This window comes from Danio rerio, chromosome 9, assembly GCF_052040795.2.
Source record: "Danio rerio strain M-AB ecotype USA chromosome 9, GRCz13ab, whole genome shotgun sequence".
Taxonomy (NCBI): domain Eukaryota; kingdom Metazoa; phylum Chordata; class Actinopteri; order Cypriniformes; family Danionidae; genus Danio; species Danio rerio.
Window position 1 is genome coordinate 57774451 of NC_141029.1, and position 20550 is coordinate 57795000.

Genomic DNA, 20550 nt, shown 5'->3' on the forward strand with positions numbered 1-20550 from the left:
ATATACTATAGTAAATACCAGTGCTGTAAAGTAACACATTCATTCATTCATTCATTCATTCATTCATTCATTTTCTTTTCTGCTGCTTTATTAACCAGGGGTCGCCACAGCAGAATGAACCGCCTTAAGGACATAATTTGAAATTTAATTTATAAATTAAATAATATATATTTTAATTAAAATATTGTACATTATTTTATATTTACACTGTACATTTTATATTTATTTATTTACTTCACTAAATAATTTTATTTATTTATTTCATTTAATCTTTTTAAAAACTCTGATTAAGTATCACAGTTGGGCCCAATATATATATATATATATACAATTTTTTTCACCAACTTACAGTCATCAAATTGTTACAAATGAAATTAAATCTTGTATTTTAAAATGATAATTTAGTGAAAATTTGTTTTATTGAATGATAAATATCAATAAGTAAAAGATAAAATAAGATTTTTTTTTTTGTAAAAACATTTTTCTTCTTTTAAGCAAACTTTATTATTAATGTTTTTTGGACATATTAAGCAGTTTTGCTCCCCTAATATCTTGTATTAAGAATATTTTAATATTTGTAGAAGAAAATGAGAACAAAAAGTAATCAAATAAAAAGCAGAGGAACTAAATAATTATTGCTGTTCAAACAAACTAAACAGAAGAAAAACACATTTGTTATTGTTGATTTCTGCAAATTTACTGTCTGCAAATGTCAGAAAACTTCAGATATGAATAAATCATGTTTATTCAGAGCATCATCAGTGAAATGAAGCTTCTCTCTATGCGTTTAGTCTATTACTATAGAATATTAGACATGCAAACACTGACCTCTAGTGAATCAGAGGAGTCAGTGACTCAATAAAGCCTCTCTGAGTCCTCTCGATCCTGATTCATTTGAGTGAAGCTTTACGCTCGGTGAATCGATTCAGTTAAACGACACGCCGGTTTGTTTGAATCACTTCAGCGTCTCAGAAGGCCTCGATCAACACTTCAGCTTTCACAAGGTAAACATTCAGTTAAACACCGAGATTCCTGTAATCCTGTTTGTGTGCACCTGACAGCAGGTTCATTTGGGGGAATGTGTATGAGGATTTAGTTATACAGTTCTTAAAGTGGCTTAGATTTGAGAACTTACAGATACATCTGAACGTGTTTTACTTATTGTCTCTGGCATTTTACGACATTTAAGTCTCCGACTGTTCAAGTCTGATAAGTTTGCCTGTGATTTCTTAAGTTTCCAATTGCATAACAGTTCAATTTGTTTAATGTATGCTTGCTTTTATGTATTTTATTTATTTTGCTGTGTGTGTGTGTGTGTGTGTGTGTGTGTGTGTGTGTGTGTGTGTTTATAAAGGTGGGTAGGCAGGCTCTTTACTGATGGAAAAAAACAGCAATTGACTTCCATAGTGGTATTTATTTGTTTGTTTGTTTTTGCTCTAGATGCCAATGGCTGCTTTCCCCCAGCATTCTTCTGAATATCTTGTTTTGTGTGGAATGTTTCTGCATCTGTGAAATGAAGTTTGTGTTTTTAGATTTTTGGACCCCAACTGTGTTTGTTTATTGTACATTTTTGTAAATTAGCAACAAACAAAAACTATAGTAAAAGATGTAATGACCTGTCCCACAGCACTATAGTCCAGTGCATTATGGGTTAAGTACATATTAGTTAAATATATGGGTTGTTTAATTATAAACTTTGTGTGTTTATGCTTGAGTTTGCCGTCTGTGGTTTAAGAACAATATTTTCTTGGTTTATAACATTTTGGCCACCACCATCAGCTAGGGTGGTGTGTAAAGGAAGCACCCCGGTGGTTTTGTTCTGTTAAGGGCTGTTTAGTGTTGTGCTCAGAATAAAAAGGCTATTTGATGTAGCTTCCTCCTGATTATTCTGCCTAAACACTCACGCTTGAATGAAGGTGTGTCTGAAGTTGGGGCCGAAGCAATCGTCATAGAAGCGTCTGCCAATGAAATTCAGTCAGCAATAGGCCACTGTCTTGCTAGTGTATTTGCATACAGCGATCTGATTGGCTGACGCTTCCGTCGAAGCTTGAAAAGTTGAGCTAATCCCAACTTCTGCTGCAAGCAACGCTTCTGAAGCGGCGCCGACGGATCCACAATGCAGTTCGGCAACGCCTGACGTCACCCTTTCAAATTGAATGGGATGCATTGACGCTGACGCCCTGTGTGAATGGGGCGTTATGGCCGTGCAGTGTATGGGACATGAGTGTTTTACCTGCTGGCCTACTAAATTGCGCTATTGTTGCTAGCACCGCGCTAGCCATTCATTTTTGTTACACAAATTGTTTTAGCTCCAGTCATGCTCATGCACAGCCACTTGTTACCATTTAGTCATGTTTACTACAGCATTTACTACAGTTGTTCAGTTCACCAGTTAATACTCATTCATTCATTTTCTTGTCGGCTTTGTCCCTTTATTAATCTGTGGTCGCCACAGCAGAATGAACCGCCAACTTATCCAGCACATTTTTACGCAGCGGATGTACTTCCAGCCGCAACCCATCTCTGGGAAACATCCACACACACACACACACACACACACACACACACACACACACACACACACACACACACACACACACACACACACTCACACACACACACTCTCATACACTACAGACAATTTAGCCTACCCAATTCACCTGTACCGCATGTCTTTGGACTGTGGGGGAAACCAAAGCACCCAGAGGAAACCCACACAAAGGCAGGGAGAACATGCAAACTCCACACAGAAAAGCCAACTGAGCCGGGGATCGAACCAGCGACCCAACGACCTTCTTGCTGTGAGGCGACAGCACTACCTACTGCGCCTCTTTGCGCCACCAGTTGTTTTTGAATCTTACTATAGTATAAACAAATTCTATGAATTATATAGTTGCTATGGTAATTATAGAAATTGATCAGTTGGGAGGTTTCTATAGTTGCTATGGTGACACAAGAATTATAGTAATTGATCTGTTGTGGGTATATTTAGTTGCTATGGTAACTCAAGAATTATGGTAATGGTCTGTTGTGGGGATTCTATAGTTGCTATGGGATTGCAAGAATTATGGTAATTGATCTGTTGTGAGAATTCTATTGCTTCTATGGTAACAATAATTATAGTAATCGATCTGTTGTGGGGATTATATAGTTGCTATGGTAACACAAGAATTGTAGTAATCGATTATGTGGGGATATATAGTTGCTATGGAAACACAACAATTATGGTAATCGATCTGTAGTGGGTATTTTACAGTTGCTATGGTAACAAGAATTATGGTAATTTATCTGTTGTAGGGAGTCTATAGTTGCTATGGGAACGCAAGAATTATGGTAATTGATCTGTCATGGTAATTCTATAGTTGCTATGGTAACAAGAATTATAGTAATTGATCTGTTGTTTAGATTATATAGTTGCTAAGGTAACAACAGTTATGATAATCGATCTGTTGTGGGTATTATAGTTGTTATGGTAACAAGAATTATAGTAATTGATCTGTTGTAGTAATTCTATAGTTGCTATGGTAACACAACTACTATAATAATATAAACGAATGATCGAATGCTGTAGTTTTCTACAGCTACAGTGTATATTATATTACAGTACACCACAGTTTACTGTAGTAAAAAACAAAAGTATACTGCAGTATTTATTACAGTTGATCAGTTCACTATAGTGGGATTTAACTAATTAATGTAGTATTTTTTTCATATTTTCTATACTACAGTAAATTGTGGTAAATACTGCAATATACTACAACAAACAGCTGTAGTAAATCCTAAAGTATAGCGTAGTGCTGGTTGTTTGAGTCGGGTCTTGTTCTTGTGTGGTCTGAGACTCGACATTATAAAGCTCACACTGGGCCTCATTTACTCCGGTTCTGTTCTGCTGTTTTTCACACATGTATATTTTATGGCTGGAGGTTTCGAAGCACTTTTGATGCTGGCTTCATGAAGCAGCGTGTCTGTAAATCAGCTTCCTGAAAGGTTAAAGCCAGGAGAAACTGAGACTCCACTGCCAACAAAAGCCCTGATGAACGTTCTCTGAGCGACGCTTTTATAGTCCTGTTAAACTTCAGGTCTATCCTTTCGTGATTTCAATAAATAATGCACACGATGGAGGGAAATCCACACCAGTGTAAGTCTGTTGAATGTGCCCACAGGAAAACAAATAGAAACCTCAATTAAATACTATACTGGTTTTGAACCATACTACAGTAAATTAATTGCAACTCTTTCTTAATGAATGCTTCAGCATTCTGTAGTATTGAGTGTAGTGAACTGATAAATACTGTAGTATACTTTAATTTTTACTGCAGTAGACTGGTGTATTGTTGTATAATATACCCTATTGCTGTGGAAAACTACAGTAGTGGCTCATTTCTTTATATTGGTATAGTTGTTTTGTTACCATAGCAGCTGTAGAATCACCACAACAGATTAATTTGATAACTATAGTCCATAGAAAAAAATACACTAGATATCGCATAGGGACCCTGAGCATGCGTCAATAGCGCCGCCACATTGGTACAGTGCTCCCAGGACAAGTGTCATTCAACCCCACTAGTCAAGACAGTGTTATTACGTGAAGATGCGGGTCTTTAGCGCTGTCTACGGGTGTAGTAACGAGCAAACGATGAGAACAAAGCACAAAGGCAGAACATTTCATAGGTAGGATTAAGTTTTGTTCTGTTTTTGTATGTTCTGAACTTTTGTGCTAATCAGGTAACGTTATTGATGATAACAGTCACTTACTGCATTCACCATACGGCAAAGCAGCTCCAACTCACACTAAACACTCGGCTTATGCTAGTTTTGTTGAATAAAATCAGCAAACAATGCAAAACAAATATGACAACGAGATGCTGCGCTGCCAGAAACATGTATTATTGTCGGCTAACGTTAGTTAAAGAGTCGTTCGGGGGATTCATTCACAAACGAATCGCTCCCTCCGTCAGTATGAGGAGTGAAAGCAGGAGAGGAGCTGTGTTTCAGCACATGATTAGATCAAATTTAACAGGGAGGGTGAATAGTACATTTCTGTACACACAAACACAAGCTATTTGTCAGGAATGCCCGTGCGGTCACTGATCCATCAATGTAGAAAAGTGATGTAAAATTATAATTTTCGTAATAAGAAATAAAAATTACATACTAACATCCAGGAAGACTCCCGATCATAGATATATGTGTATATGTGCATATCTCTGGCTCTGGATGGCCACAGTCCTCCACTGTACCTTGGTCCTGCCATTTTTTTCAAAGGAGCGCTACCCTGTAGCAAGATGGCGGCGCTATTGACGCATTCCGTCCAATACACAACAATAGGCCAGGCGACATCTAATGTATATATCAAGTCATTTCACTCTGCGGCCATCTTCGAAACACGGGCATTCTGTTTGAACGGGGAAACATCAAATTCTCCAAAGTTGTTTGCCAAACTTACAATTACACTTCATATTCGGATTCACCAATAAAATTAAACAACAATTGTCTATTTAGCTTCATTTCTAAATGTCCGAATCACACAAAATCTGCAGAAATTCACGTCTGGTCAAAGCCCCTCCCCTGGAGAATTGTCATTCTCTAGCGATCGCTGATTGGCTCCTGTACTTGAAGGCGGGCTTTATTCGCCATGTAGCAATTGCTGATTATCTCCTGGCGCTTCATTCGCCATATTGACAATTGTATTATCTATATAGCGCCAGATCACCACTTTTTTAAATAAACAAGCTAAATCGCCATATGTAATATCTTATTAACACAACAGCATGTCATTTCTGTTCGGCGCTCGCGTCACTGCAGCTACAACATATACAGATGCAGACATCCCAAGTCTCTCGAAAGTTTCGGGAGTTTCCGGCAAATGCATCGAGACTCCCGGATGCCTGCAAACTAATGATAATCTTGCGGAAATCGTGCGTCTCCTGCCCGGTCCTCAAATACGTCCCGCATCCCTCCCCGCTCTTTATATATGTCGCGCACATCCCATGCTGTGATGTGAGCGGAGCTTTCTCCTCTATCTAGTGTCCAGTTATGACCTCTGCTGGAAGCTCTGCATGTCCTCCGCAAATTCATACTGGCTCCGCGATCCCCCAAAATGAGTTAAAATACCCGGAAATCATGGCGCCGAGAGAGAATGAGCAAGTGAACAGATCGCGAGAGGCACAGTGATGGTGTAAACATTACATTTGATAGGTTAAATGAATAGAGCAGTAAAGATATCGTGAGTGCAAACTAGGGTTGGGCGATGATGACCAATTTGGCATCGTACGATGTCTAAAGGCACGTGAACACAAAGACATTTTTTGCTCGCGTTTTCCTTTGACGTTTAACGCCTCGTGACTAAATAAAGGGCACCAATGTGGTCGTGCACCGCAACGCGCTAAACGCCAAGCGTAAAAGTGTCATTTAAGCAAAAAAAAAAAAACGGCTTTTGTTTTGTAGATGGATGGAAAGGGGGGGTGGGGGTGTGTTTGACAGAATGCGCGCGACGTGTCTGAAGAGAAAGGAAGGATCCGGGGGTGAGAAGGGTGCGCAACTTATTTGAGGACCGGGAGGGAAACGTGCGATTTCCGGTAGATTATCGCTCGTTCGCGGGCATTATGGGTCTAACGCGGCCAAAGTGTGTATTTTCCGTGAGCGGGTTTGCGATGGGGGTGAGGCAGAGGATCGGCGATGCTGGCTTAGCATCGTGTTGTCTATTGGCTATCGGCGATGGATGATGGCATCATCTATCGACCCAACCCTGGTGCAACCTAAACCCCACCCCCCCACCCGTCTCACTGAGGGATCTGTTTTTAATAGTTGGAGTCGAGCATAATATTGGAATGGCCCTTCATGTATTTGGGCCTTTTTATATATAACAAGTAAAAGTTCTGTGTTTTTGATAATATTACAAATTCAGTAAAGCTGGCTGGAATTATTTGATAAAACTTTTTTACCATAAATATTTAATAATATAACTTCTTGTCATACACTCATTGCTATAAGAAATAAAAAGTAGTTTATAGGCCTATTTCCTTTTAGTAAAGTATTAGATGTAGGGGTGTAACGATATTAAAACCGAACCGAAATATCGCGATACACCAACCACAAACTCTTGTGACGTACCACGGTACTCTTACGCCCCCTGCTGCCCATTGTTGAGGTTGAAATCACTTGTCTCTACCTAATTTAACCAATTTAAACACATCTTTATTTTATCACATTTGATTAAATTGTATTAGTAATGTTGAGGTTTTGTTCTAAATATATTCTAAAGTTAGTATTTTTCAAGTGCATGTCATGTCATGTGACTACTGTATAAGCAGGATGGCTGCTTCACATATATTGAGATTGCAGATACCTCAGACACAGTAAGTTGCCTGTGTAGGAGCATTTTGGTTTTCCAGTGGAGTGCAGGAATAGAATTCGCGTCGTAGATAAAGCGCACGCCTATCTGCCGTAACTTTCACAAAACTTACTCATGAGAATTATTACGGTAATTTCACAATGTAAGGGTGTAAGCAAAAGACTGAACAGAACTGCCAACTAAAGTGATTTAATGTACAAAAGTGAAACCAGAATAATGCCCAAATATAAAAAAATAATAAAAACAATATAATAAAGTAGCAAATTTAAACAAAGTATCAAACAAAAATGAGCTGAACTCGAGTAAGGGGACGATAGTGAAGCCAAACAAAAGAAAGAAATATAACAAAACAATTCTAATTCATGAATAACACCTTACCTCGCTAAAAACTGATGAAAAGAAAAAAAGTCCTTCAGCGCAGTGCGCTGCATTCTTCCCTAAACTGAATAAAATAAATAAAGATGACGCATCTCTTACCGGATGTCTTGAACAATACATTTTCTACGTGTTTGCAAAATGGAAGTCGTACGACATCTTCCCTATCCACCTTACTCTGAGAAAAGAGTGAACTTGAGGAGATATAGGCTAGCTCAGTATTGTCGGAAGAGACGAGCCAAAAAATAACATACAAATCAATCTAAATAAAAATGAACAAAACTCATTAAATTTCTCAAAGTGGGCAAAAGTAATGCAAAATAATTTTACCCAAACGAAAGTTAAGCAAAAACGACTAAAATCATAATCATGTCAGCAAAATACACCAAAAACCAGATCAAAGGAAAAAGCGCGCTCTCTCCCGCTCTTTATATCCCGCGCCATCTCCGCCTCGCTCCAAAACGCCGCCAGCTGCAGACTGCAGTGAATGAGCGTTCGCTTGCACCGCGTGTTGTAGGAATGATTCTCCTCAAGGCGCTGCAGTCGTGGAAATAAGCGATCTTGTTTCTCCCAGGACGATGGCAGATTTTCCTCTGACTCCTCTAACTGAAACTTTGAACAGGCTACTCTTGCACTTCCTTCATTATTGGGCGTCTCATGTCTTCCCATTCTACAAAGCCCAATCTCCATTTTTTTTGCTGATCCACTGCCATGTCCCGCTATACACCCGCAACCCACCTGCAATTAGCTAATTAATGCATTTTTTTATTACCCGACCTGTGGTTTATCCGCAGCGCCCGATAATATAACCGCCATTTACGCATCTCTAACAGGAGGCAAAAATACAACCTTTACTGCAACAACCGTAACATCAGTTTCAGACAAAACTGCAGTGTATTTTACTGGTGAACATGTCATTTAAAACCTTTTAGAAACACACTATATGTATATTTTGTCATTAATTTAAACGGAAACCCATCTAAATGAAGAGAGGACAAGCCTGTTTATCTTTGACTCTACACTGCAGTTATTCATTTCATTTTAGTTTACTTAGTTAAGATGGCTGCACTAATGTTTATTTCTGACTAGCCTATATTGGAGGTATTTATTTAATTTCAGTTGTTTACTCTGGTATCCTGACTGTACTAAAATGTGATGGCAAAGTTAATAAAGAAAAAGCTTAGTTGTTCTTGTTATTAAGTGAATCTACTGTTCCTTAGCATTGCTGTTAAGATGACATCAAGCCTAACCCCACAGCAAACAGAAACCGAACCGAACAGTGGCTCCAAAACCGTGAACCGAACCGAACCAAACCGTGGCTCCAAAACCGTGAACCGAACCGAACCCTGCCTTTGGTGTATCGTTACACCCCTAATTAGATGTATAGATGTGCATTTTAACTAATTTTCATCGTTAATCATTTCTAATGTTTCCACATTGCATTGTTTGTCATTTTTCTGTGGCGGCTCATTCTACTTTGGTAACCCCTGATGAATAAGGCACTAGGTTGAAGTAAAATGAATGGATGAATTATTTTCTGTAAAGCTGCTTCTGGCCAGGACATGCTCACATCTAAGTTTTTATAAGAGACCTGTAAGAGTCGCATGATCTTCCAGATATCAGATTAATATGTGGATTTGATGATCATGAAATATTACTGACTTATTAGTGATGCACACCTTTAGCTTTACATCATTCTCTAATAATTCCCCATCCCGGAGGTCATTACTCTGCTTTTACTATGATTATCACAGTTGAATCCACTGCTGAGATGTTTATTAGTCAGGTTTATTAGTAGCACTACGATAGTTTCTTCCAATCTCCTTCTCCTCCTGTTTCTGCTGTGTTCTGATGTGATTTCTGACTGTTGTAGCTGTGAAATAACTCTAATCATTCAGCAGAGTGATATGGAGCTGTAATGTGCTTAAACCTGCCGGAACTACTTTAGCTGTGCCTTTATCTGACAATAACCAAACACCTTAAAGCACAGGTGTCAATTCCAGTTTCTGGAGGGCTGAAGCTCTGCACAGTTTAGTTCCAACCCTGCTCCAACACGCTTACCTGTAGGTTTCAAACAAGCCTGAAGGGCTCAATTAGTTTGATCAGCTGTGTTAAATTAGGGTTGGAACTAAACTGAGCAGAGCTGCGACCCTCCAGGAACTGGAACTGACACCCGTGCCTTAGAGCAAGCATGTCCGAACTCGGTCCTGGAGGGCCGGTGTCCGGCAAAGTTTAGTTCCAACCCTAATCAGACACACCTGGGCTAGCTAATCAAGCTCTTCCTAGGCTTTCTAGAAACCTCCTTGTAGGTGTGTTGAGGAAAGTTGGAGCTAAAATCTGCAGGACCGAGTTTGGACACCCCTGCCTTAGAGTGACCCTCAGCTAATCATAATCAAGCTTTCAGCAGATCTGCAGTATAAATGCATGTAGGGGATACAGCCACTGTTCTTGAGAGCTTTTGTATAATTTCTCAAATGTTTGTAAATCTGCTGTTGGACGCTGGATTATTTGACTGTCAAGAGCTGTTCTCTGACCAGCAGAGGATGCTGAATCTCTCCTGAATGCTCAGTATCTCCAGGATACACTGTAAAACATGCTTAGACTGATATGAACATCATTACAGAGAAGTTTTGCTTAATTAAACTCTCAGAACAAAACAAAAAATTTTTTGTTTGTCAACAATGACCTCTAAAAATGCGTTTAAATACTCTTTGAGCCAGGCGAGATGCATAAAGATGTCTAAAAGTTTTGGAGAGAAAATTAACCTTTGCAAATGTTTCTCAAAAAGTGTTTTAAAATATACAATTCATAATAATATTAGTTTTTAAAGATATTTAACCATTTTATAAGTGTCACATTTGGAGCTGGTATGAAAAGAGCTGTGTGTTTCACATCATTATAGTATTTAGAGCAGGGGTCTCAAACTCAATTTACCTGGGGGCCGCAGGAGGCAAAGTCTGGGTGAGGCTGGGCCGCATAAGGGATTTCACAAAAAAAATCCTCAAATTCCTCAAATGTAATTATTAACAGTTTTAATTATTTCTTCTGAACATGAAGTGTCCTGAACATTAATAGAACATTGATGAAGATTATGAACAGTTCTTCTGAACATGGCATCTTTTGCCTACTTCTTGCTGCCAGAGACTTGACAGCGCTTCTTCTCACAAATCTGAACCACATTTGGCTTTAGAGCGGAAGCAGTTGAGACCCTCAGTATGGCTTGAAGATGATCATCATTAAGTCTAGACCTGTACTTTGACTTATTGAAGTCCTAGGGAAAAAAGTGGGGGAACTCACTCAAAACTTCCATTCCTTCACCTAAAAAAAAGGCGTATATATGTATAAATAAAACACCCCCACCCCACTCCAGTCACATCAGTCTGTACCAGTCTGTATCTACCTATAATATATATAAGATGCAGGGCAGGCACGTGCACACATAGGGCTCAACCTGTGCAGAGCACATGCCCTTTTTAGTCTTGCATAGAAAGTGCCCTTCCAAAATGATCAAAAGTGCCCCCGCGACGCGACACACCCTCGGTCCCGCCCTTCAGTAGGCGCGCGATAACACCGCTGATCAAAACGCGCGCGACCGTGCATTGAGTGACAAGCGCGCTGTGTACGGATAGAATCAGCGGAGCGGGGAGCGCTCTCTCTCCCCGCTCCACTGATTCTGTCAGTGTACAGCGGTCGGCGCGGGCCACAAAATATTGCACTGAGGGCCGCAAATGGCCCCCGCGAGTTTGAGACCCCTGATTTAGAGGCTTAATTCTGTTTTTTTTTTTTTTTAATTGATTCTGAATTTTGGTGGCTTAAAATGACATGTTTCTATGAGACAAACTTGACAAACTAAATTAAATCATGTTACATCTGATTTAGTCTTCTACTTGCTGATATTTGCATGATTGGGCTCTTTTAACAATCTAAGCGCAAAGTCTAAAGCACATATCGCATTAAGGGCATGTTTCCGAATCCACTTTTACTATTTTAAGGATGGATAAATAAGATCTGCACTCCAACTCATGGTCTAACAGGGCTGTGCTGATTCTCTTAATGAGTTCTGGGTGTGTTTTGAGCATAACATTCATTAAACCAATCAGAGTCTCGTCTCTCATTCCTTTTAAGAGTCAGTTGTGTCGCTCCATGGTGCATTTGCTATTTACATGGCGACTTTGTAAGTGTAAAAACTGAACGCTTCACTAGCAAGAACAGTTTAAACAGAGCATCTGCAGCGCGAGGATAAAGAACGAGCCTCCTCCATTCAGCCTCTTTACTTTTTCTCTTTACTTTACTCCTTTACTTTGGAGGAGTGAGGAAACGGTGGAAACTCGCTCCACTGAACACATCCATCAGCCCACATATTTAATCTCCTTTGTTAAACACAAAGATTTGCTTCAACACTATTTCTAAATTCAGTTCTAATCTCCAGCAAAGGAATAAAATGATCAATAATAATGAAGTGTGCTCAGAAAACTGAGCTATATCCCAACACACGTCCTGTTCTTATATCCCATATGGTGATGCAGACATCTCCAAAACCCCACAGCTGGACACATCTACACTTGTGTTTATTAAAGCAGATGTAAATCTGTATATAATCATAATACTGCTAATAATAATCACATTATGCAGATGCAGATCATCATGAATGAACTGAAGAAGCCCCCTGGAGGTGATGAAGGCATGGAGGCAGTGCTGTTTATATTGATGTAGAAAATAATCATTATAAATAATCATTTATTGTTTTCATCTGTAAAGATATTTGTGTGTTGCTGTGTGTATTCAGCAGTGTGCAAGCGTTTGGATCTGCATAGGTGCATAACTAACGCGCTCTGCTGGACTTTAGAGCAGCTTTTAGTTGGTCAATGGTGCGGTCTATTTTAGTTTCTCAAAATAACAACACACCAACAATGCGCCTTAACACACCTCCTTTATAGACCACAGAGTCCACAGAGTGGCACAAATGGATTTGCTGTTTAAACAATGTGGCGCAAAGTAGGAAAATTAATGTTGCGCTGGTCTGAAAACAGCAACAAATAGCACCAAATACACATCTTCCACCATAATGCACCAGGTGTATGATAGTGAGCATTGATTCCATTATTTATATTACAACACCGGCTCGGTGAATCTACTTCAGGCCAAAAAAAAAAGTCAAGGTGCAAACATTGAGGTTTTAAACACCCTGAATGAGGGAAAACATAGCAGATATTCTGATAGGCTGTTGCCTTTATTGTTTGTTTTTAGCTGTAAGGTCACCTTTGTGGTGCTCTAGCCAATAGCAGAACAGCACCTGTTTGGGAGGCAGGGCTAAATATTGCAGGGCTGCATCTGATTTCTTTTTTAATTTGTCAATATAAATAATATAATATAGCATTCTCACAGGGGTAGCACTGTTGCCTCACAGCAAGAAGGTCGCTGGTTCGAGCCTCGGCTGGGTAAGTTGTCGTTTCTGTGTGGAGTTTGCATGTTCTCCATTTGTTGGCTTGGGTTTCCTTTACAGTCCAAACACATGCGCTGTGGGGGAATAGGGTAGGCCAAATTGTCCGTTACATATGTGTGTGTGTGTGTGTTTGAATGAGAGTGTATGGGTGTTTCCCAGTGATGGGTTGCTGCTGGAAGAGCATCCGCTGTGTGAAACATATGCTGGATAAGTTGGCGGTTCATTCCATTGTGGCAACCCCAGATTAATAAAGGGATTAAGCTGATGGAAAATGACTGTATTCTCAGAATAAGAATAATGTTTGCATGCATTGTGCAGCTGTAGTCCTCCGCGCAGAACCGAGGCTGATGTGAATGCAGAAGAGCTTTAGTGCTGATCTGATGAATGTGTCTGCTCTTTAACGCCTCTTCTACTTTGCTTTGGGTTGTTAAATGTGAAAGCTGTGCAGATGGGAACGCTGGAATCGATAAATCGCTCGCTCTCTCTGTGCTTTCCTGCTGAGTCCACTGACACGCTCCTCACGCGTGTCCACCACTGACTCACGCCAGCTCCAATAAGGGCCACTTACACACACACACACACACACACAGAGAGAGAGAGAGAAACACACATACATATGTAGCCATGCATGTCTGATGCTTCATTTATAAATGTGTTTCATTAACTGAATGATTCACCAGCAGTGCTACAAGAAGCAATGCAGAATTTCACCACAGTCTAACAACTAACTAACAAATCGAACATTGAGTTCTTTAACAGTGTTCCTCTGTTGTTGATCAGTTTAATCCCTTAGAGTCTTTATATAGCACAGATACAGTATGTATTTCCCTTTTTATTATTACTGATCAAAACACAAATGTGTTCTGCTGTGACTGAATATTGTTATTGTTCTCTCTAAATATTATATAATCATGTCTGCATTGACATGTCATGCAAATATGGGGGAGACATGTCAGTAATAGTTTATAGACTAAAAGAAGAAAGCATTTATTCAATGGCATGTCATGTCATTTTCATCCGCTTATCGTCGTGTGGGCAGCAGTCTTAGGAGAGAACTCCAGACTTCCCTTTCCCCAGACACTTCCTTCAGCTCTTTTGGGGGGGATCCCGAGGCATTCCCAGGCCAGCCAAGAGGAATAGTCCCTCCAGCATGTCCTGTGTCTTCCCCGAGGCCTCCTCCCGGTGGGACATGCCAGGAACACCTCCCTAGGTAGGCGTCCAGGAGGCATCCGAAACAGATGCCCAACAGACTTCTCCGGATATGGAAGAGAAGCGGCTCTACCTCAAGCTCCTCCCGGGTGTCAGAGCTCCTCACTCTATCTATAAGGGTGCACCCTGCGCCCTGTGAAGGAAACTCATTTCAGCTGCTTGTATCTGAGATCTTGTCCTTTCAGTCATGACCCAAAGCTCATGACCATAGGTGAGAGAATGTAGATGGACCGGTAAATCGAGAGTTTTGCCTTTCGGCTCAGCTCCTTCTTTACCACAACGCACCAGTACATCAACCACATTACTGCTACCGCTGCTCCAATCCGCCTGTCCATCTCGCGCTCCATTCTTCCCTCAATCGTGAACAAAACCCCAAGATACTTGAAACTTCTCCACCTGGGATGAGGACCTGGAGATGATAAACCAACTTTTTCCAGTGAAGCAGCGTGGCCTTGGACTTTGAGGTGTTGATTCTCATCCCAGCCACGTCACACTCAGCAGCAAACTGCCCCAGTGCATGCTGAAGGTCCATGTTTGATGAAGCCAACAGAACAACATCATCTGCAAATAACAGAGATGAAATACTGTGGTGCCCGAACGGGACCCCCTCCACCCCAAGCCTGCACCTTAAAATTCTGTCCATAAAAATTATAAACGGAATTGGTGACAGGGCGGCCCTGCCGGAGTCCAACATGCACTGGAAACAAGTCCGACTTAATGGCGGCAATGCAAACCAGACTCCTACTCTGTCCATACAGAGTACAGCCACGAGGGACACGGTCGAATGCCTTCTCCAAGTCAACAAAACACATGTGGACTGGTTGGACATACTCCCATGAACCCTCGAGCACCCTGGTGAGGGTATAGAGCTGGTCCTGTGTACCACGGCCTAGATGAACTGGAAGCGTTACTTGCATTCCTTTTTTGATGTGAAGAACTCCCTCTGCATGTAGTTAGCTGGTGGTTCTTTGTTTTCATGAGGCTTGGAGTAGAGATCTGCGCGGGACTAAATTTTGAATCCCGCTCCCGCCCGCACCCGCCAGGTTTTAGCCCGAACCGCTCCTGCTTATATTAAGGATTTATTGTCCCGCTGCCCGACCCGCCCCGTTTTCTGCCAGCCACGTCCGATCCCGCTAAAGAGCGAGGGAGGACAAAGCCGAAAATCCCCCAGCTATACAGTCCAGACAGCCAAGCTGTCTGTATAAACACACACACACACAGCACCAAGCACACACACACAGACAAATCTCTCTCTCTCTCTCTCTCTCTCTCTCTCTCTCTCTCTCTCTCTCTCTCATACGCGCGCACTAACACACACACAAGCACCAAGCAGACACACAGGCGTTTGCTGTTATATCAACTCAAAGGCTTGTAATACCATGTATCAAGTACCAATGTAATACCAAAAGGTTTTATATAAAGGTATATAAATACTGAGTCGCGCCAGCTCCGGGCCGCAGCACACATTACTCTCGGGCTGATTCCGGCGCGGATGCGGCAGCGTCGGCTCGCTTGCGGCCGCCACATCTGGCCAGATTGATTCGGGCCAGAATCGGGCATTGAGTCCACAAGCATCCAGAGTCCGGCAGCCGGAGCCAGGCTGAGTGGTAAGTCTCTGGCAGACGAGAATCTAGCCGGAACTGGCCCGAGTGTATTTTGCTATCTGGGAAAACTCTCTCTCTCTCTCTCTCTCTCTCTCTCTCTCTCTCATTCGCATAGCAATATCTGCGATATTGCTAGACAGCCCGCTCCCGTCCCAAATTAAACCTGTTACCGACCGCTCCCGCGATTTATTCGGAAATTTATTCCCGCGCCGCAGAAATCTGGTCGGGTCCTCTAGCTTGGAGTGGGATGGAGTTGGTCATTTCAAGCTTGGAAGCCACAAAAGGGCTTGTCATATTGACTACTGGTTTTGCGGCACACTAAACTTGAGCAGACTCTCGATGGCAAGAAAAGAAAGAAAGTTATCGCAGATGGGAATGTCTGAGCTGTGCAATTAATGCATTTTGCCAGAGTCCTCGCCTGCTTCCTGAGGTTCTCAGGTTGTTCTCCTGGGGTTCCCCTGGATTCTAGTTTTGGGTTCTGGGCTCTAGTCTGGACTGTGGCTTGAGGCACAAGGTTTTTTAAAGATAGTTTTGTACCCACCCCCTGGAGCAGAGTTGACCAGTGAAAAGGTAACTTCCCCTGAGGCACATTTTTAAAGTCCTTTGCAAGAAAGCTTCTTATGTTAATATGCTGCACATGTATTAACTTAAAATGATAACAATCGTTCAATACACCAAATTAGCTTTGCAGGGACATCAAACATGAACCATCTATGATTTTGTTTAGCTGTGGTAGGGTTAAACAGTGATTGCAGAAGTATTAAATCCATAATATTAATACACAAACAATAGACTTGTTGCAAAGTACCTGATTACACACAAAGAGAATAAAAGTTTACATTAAAAACATCCGTCTTAACCAAGGAGCTTATAGAAGTTCTCTGTGTGTGCCGTTCTAAGCATTCCTTCATGTCGTAAATGCCTTGGAATCGGATCACAACTGACCATCCAGTCTTTTCTCGGTAGGAGAAGTTGATGGTGTATTATTTGTTGAATAAAAGCAGAATAATTATGTGTCTGATCGGACACAATTGTTACAATGGGCAGCACAAATGTCATGATATGCCCAGATCTCTCGTACGCCCTCATTCTGAATGAACCCCAAACCGTGATTTGTCCTTCACTTGACTGATTTCTGTGAGAATCTTGGTCCACGCTGGTTCCAGTAGGTCTTTTGCAGTATTGATGATTGGGATGCAGATCAGCAGATGATCCAGCAGAGAAATCCACCTTCTGACACTTTTACTCATCATCAACTAGAAGTCAAGTTATTATGTGCTGCTCTTATAATTGAGATCAATGAGCAGACTTCTGTCAGGTAGTGTCTATGTAGTTCTGCACAATTCACAACAATATCATTGACTTGCAAAAATAAACCTCTTCATTTATTTTAATATCAGAATCACTGACAAAACCAACAATCCCCAAGAATCTGTGCATTGCACTCATTTTAAAATGGTTTCAACTTTTAGTTACGGAAGAAGGAAGCTGATATTTTATTGTAGTTCTGCAGATTCACCCATATTATTAACCTCCTGTGTAAATAAGCCTCTTCATTTATTCTATCCTCAGGATTACGAACCAAACCAATTAACCATAAGAATCTGTGCATTATAGTGATTTTACCACTGTTAGGTTTGCTGGTTACATCTGATCGTGTTTTATTGCATGTGTAGTTCTGCAGATTTCACAACAATATCATTGGCTTCTTGCAGTAGTGATGGGAAGTTCGGATCATTTTACTGACTCGGATCTTTGCGTCTCGTTCATCGAGATGAACGAATCTTTTTTCGAGTCATTTCGTTCATTTGGTTCAATTTGCCAAAATGTTATTAAAATGTTTTGAATTGTTTCCAAATGTAACCCCACCGGTCCTACGCCACCCAACTCGCTCCGAGCTGGGATCGAACCGCCTATCTTCCGCATGGGAGTTGGTTGCTGTAGAAAGGAGGCTAAAGACCATGGCCTCTAGCGTCTGTCGCTAGAGCACCTTTAGAGGTCAGAGGAGTGAGGTTTACCTGCACAGCCCCTACTGGCTGGCCTCCGTTACACAAACACATCTACAACTAGCCCAAAAGGTTGATCACACGACAAATAAGTCATAAATAGAATACCATAAGAAGTAGAAATAATAATTCATCGTTTACCTGCTCTTTTGTCTATGAAGGTATTGTTGTCTCTTTGCTCAGCTCACCTCTTCATGTCTTTAAATGTCGGGTTTATTCACGTTACACTGTCAGTCACATATAATCTTAACCAATGTACACACACGGTCTCAGCCGACGGGAGCCATGATAATTAGTTCACCTTTTGAGTCTTCTGGCTCTTGAGTCGTTCGTTCATCACGTGACTGAATGACTCAAACTCCCGCTCTCCCTCAGGAAGCCAATACGGGAGTAACTAAAACTGCAATTCATCCGAAATTCCGCTAATCCTGGCCCTCCTGGCTCCAAAACAGAGCAAATTTCAATTGAGCCCACTGTTAGAATGGCCAACTTTACAGCAGAAAAAAAGGTGTTTACAGCCTGGTACAAAAAAAGATTTAGGTTAATACAGCTAATATTACCCTTCATGACAACTGTGACGTCACCTCAGCTGAATCCTGCAGATTAGCGACTGAACTCGGCATATTTATCGTATTTCTGTGTTGTTTTATGTGGCTTTACACAGTCGACTGCCTTTTGGACTTGTTTCCTACAATTATTAGATGGCATGGCATGCTGAGTGCACTTAATTGTGCTCACAAACCATTCACGTGGCCTCCGTTTCCCATGTGAGTAAAGTTATATTCTTATATACCATCTCTATACATGTATTTGTTTTATTTAAGATCATTTATATTTATATTTAGAGCTGTAATGCACTCCAGAATCTGTCAGATTGATTAGCTGTGGGCTCTAGAACAGTCATCTGAAGCGTTGTCATACAGTGTTATGCTGGATTTTATCAATAGTCTTACAGTAACTAACACAGACTATATCTGAAGTGTTTGGAAGTAATTCGCGTTTTCCTCCTGTTGAAAAACGTCATAAGAGCAATGTTTAGAGGCTCAATGTATTACAGCAGTGTTTTTAAAAGTCTAAACACTTTATTGATATAGTGTACAACCAAGCACAAGTGGTCAGAACACAAACGAGTCGCAGGTGATAAAGTATTAAGCGTTCTCCCAAAGTAAAGTGTGTCTGAACCAGGTCCAAGCAAAATGCCAGCAGGTGTCTGTAGCTCCGCCCACTCTCCGCCTCTGTGCCCTTGTTTGGTATCCCGCCGTGGGTGTGATGACGCGCGAACGAAATGGCGATGGTTGGCCACGCCTACTTGTGGCTTCTTTTGCGCTCTTCAGAAACCTATGGGTGACGCACGGATACTACGTCCATATATTTTACAGTCTATGGTCTAAACGCATATGATTGGCCCGTGAGGAACGAACGACTCAGACCCGATAGAGGACTCGAGAGGTGAACGGATCAGTTCTTTTTTCGGCTCTAAATGCATATGATTGGCTGCTGCCTCAAAAGACTTGAAATGAACGATACCACCTTCACAAATGTGCGCACGCGCGGATGAACGAATCACTCCCTTAGAGGACTCGTAGTTCCCGAGTCATATTGAAGATTCGTTCAAAATAAACGATTCGTTCATCTAGGACCCACTATCTTGCAGAACTAAAACTTTTAATTCATTCTAATCTCAGGTTTATAAACAAAACCAATAATTCACAACAATCTGTGCATTAAAGTGATTTTACCACAGTAATACTTTTTAAGGTGATGTTTTATCGTATTTCTGCAGATTTAACAACAATATCATTGACGTCTTGCAGAAATAAGCCTCTTCATTTATTCTCAACTTCAGGTTATGAACACAATCAGTTTACGATATGAAAACGCGTCTCCACAGGTGAGTTTTGATGGATGTGTTGAACATCACTCATGACCATTAGCAGATTTTGGGCATATTTTTCACATGGAGCAGAGATCTATCAAGCTTCCTCCAGTCTAAACTGCAGCTCCGTTTAATCAATCATATGTGTGAGTGTGAGTGAGAACTCAGCGCTTTGAGTGAGTGATGTGGGTTTAAGGGTCTGTTGGTCTCACCTAAAGGACTCTAATCAATCTGAGACAGAAATAGAGCAGCACGTTTGGAGCGTTAATCAAACGTTTGGCGCCGAGATTGATTCCATAGAAACCAACAGATTGAACTTTGGAGAAAGCGCTGACAGACGAGATGCTGAAGAACATTTAGGTCTCAATAATGTCAATACATTGGTGTGTTTGTTTGTGTTAGGTTTAATGACGCGCACTGAGGACGCTAAAGGTTTTCTGCATTTATTTTTGAGTACATCGAGTAGTTTTCAAAGTTGAGTATATTCCACAATAAATACTGTTTTACTTTTTCTTAATTTCTACTTTAAATGTAAATAAAGGGATAGCTCACTCGAAATGAACCCACTCAAATGGATTTTTTAGGTTCTTATGAAGATATTCTGAAGAATACTGTAAAAAGCATCTATTGAAATTCATTGTGGCGAGGCAGTGGCGCAGTAGGTAGTGCTGTTGCCTCACAGC

General features: G+C 41.0%; 1 protein-coding gene across 9 annotated transcripts in view; it reads left to right on the plus strand.

Moving 5' to 3' along the window:
* Positions 1-922: 922 nt before the first annotated feature.
* Positions 923-20550, plus strand: part of nlgn4xb (neuroligin 4 X-linked b) — a 100257-nt gene continuing 80629 nt past the window's right edge. For all 9 annotated transcript variants that reach the window (XR_015498699.1, XM_087265806.1, XM_087265799.1 and 6 more), the window contains exon 1: positions 923-1004. The gene's annotated coding sequence lies outside the window, so the exon portion shown is untranslated. The remainder of the gene's footprint in view (positions 1005-20550) is intronic.